The sequence below is a fragment of the Tachyglossus aculeatus genome, chromosome 4 (assembly GCF_015852505.1).
Source record: "Tachyglossus aculeatus isolate mTacAcu1 chromosome 4, mTacAcu1.pri, whole genome shotgun sequence".
Classification (NCBI taxonomy): domain Eukaryota; kingdom Metazoa; phylum Chordata; class Mammalia; order Monotremata; family Tachyglossidae; genus Tachyglossus; species Tachyglossus aculeatus.
Window position 1 is genome coordinate 12790353 of NC_052069.1, and position 1708 is coordinate 12792060.

At 47.5% G+C, this 1708-nt stretch overlaps 1 non-coding gene across 1 annotated transcript; it reads left to right on the plus strand.

Moving 5' to 3' along the window:
• The first annotated feature begins 754 nt into the window (after positions 1–754).
• On the plus strand, positions 755–892 carry LOC119927831. Its single transcript, XR_005450799.1, has one exon. It is a non-coding gene; the product is annotated as a small nucleolar RNA SNORA7 (small nucleolar RNA).
• The last annotated feature ends 816 nt before the right edge of the window (positions 893–1708 follow it).

The following is a 1708-nucleotide window of genomic DNA, read 5'->3' on the forward strand; positions in this document are numbered from 1 at the left end:
TTCCCCTTCTTCAGAGCTCTACTTAAATCACATTTCCTCCAGGGTGCACTTGACAAATCATCTCCCCCCGCCCCCTCCATGTATGTGTAATTCTTAAGTGTAATTATGTGTAATGAGGATGAGGGAAGTGAGGCACAGAGAAGTCAAGTGACTTGCCCAAGGTCACACAGCTGATCAGTGGTGGAGTCGGGATTAGAACCCATGACCTCTGACTCCCAAGCCTGGGCTCTTTCCGCTGAGCCACACTGCTTCTTCAGTGTGTATACTCCTATATGGTTAGTACGGTGCTCTGCACACAATAAGTGCTCAATAAATACCACTGATGGATTGACTGATTACTATTACTTCTACTATTACTAACAATGTCATGCAGAGATCCCACGAATTCGGGGGCCCTTCAACATGAGTAGCAGTGTGGTCTAGTGGATAAAGAACAGACCTGGGAGTACGAAGGACCTGGGTTCTAACCCCAGCTCCACCACTTTTCTGCTGTGTGATCTTGGGCAAGTCACTTCATTTCTCTGGGCCTCAGTTCCCTCATCTGTATAATGGGGTTTAAGACCGTGAGCCCCATATGGGACACGGACTCTGTCCAACCCAATTACTTTGTATCTGCTCCAGCATTTAGACTAGTGCCTGGCACGTAGTAAGCATTTAAAAAATACCATGAAAAATGGAAAAAAAAAACTGCTGCCAAGGGATAACATGATGCAAACCAAGATCCTGTGATAATGAGATGATTACAGATTCCCCTCACCTCTCAGGGTCACACCTGGAGAGTTTCCAGTCCTCTACCAGTCTCGACTATGGAAGGGAGAGTCAAGCAGAGGCCTACCCATTCCATTCCTAGCTTGGCTAGTGGCTAGCGAGTGGCAGGCAATCTGCTACAAGTCAAAACTCCCCCGTGCTGGGCAGCAGCAGCACGGGAGAAAGTCAATCAATCAAGCAATCAATCATATTTATTGAGCACTTACTGTGTGCAGAGCACTGTACTAAGCACTTGGGAAGTACAAGTTGTCAACATATAGAGACGGTCCCTACCCAACAGTGTGGGCTCACAGTCTAGAAGACTCCAGAAGTCAAAGGCGGAGACTCAAGTTTACTGTGCGGAAGGCGGCAATGGTAAACCACTTCCATATATTTACCAGAGAAGCAGCGTGGCTCAGTGGAAAGAGCCCGGGCTTTGGAGTCAGAGGTCGTGGGTTCAAATCCCGGCTCCGCCACTTGTCAGCTGTGTGACGCTGGGCAAGTTGCTTCACTTCTCTGGGCCTCAGTTCCCTCATCTGTAAAATGGGAATGAAGACTGTGAGCCCCTCGTGGGACAACCTGATTACCTTGTACCTACCCCAGCGCTTAGAACAGTGCTTTGCACATAGTAAGCGCTTAACAAATACCAACATTATTATTATTATTATTACCAAGAAAACTCTACAGATCCACTACCAGAAGAATTGCAGATGAAGGTGGGGCATTCTGGGAGAGATGTGTCCATGGCGTCGCTAAGGGTCGGACACGACTCGACGGCATAAGACAACAACAAACAGATTCCCCCACCACACATACATGCACACACAATTCCCTGTGTCATACCTTCATCTGGGCTATTCAATCGATTAATCGATCGATCAGTGGTATTTAATGAGGGCTTACTGTGTGTAGGGCACTGTACTGAGTGCTTGTGAGAGAGCAGTAGAGTTTGTAGACAGGA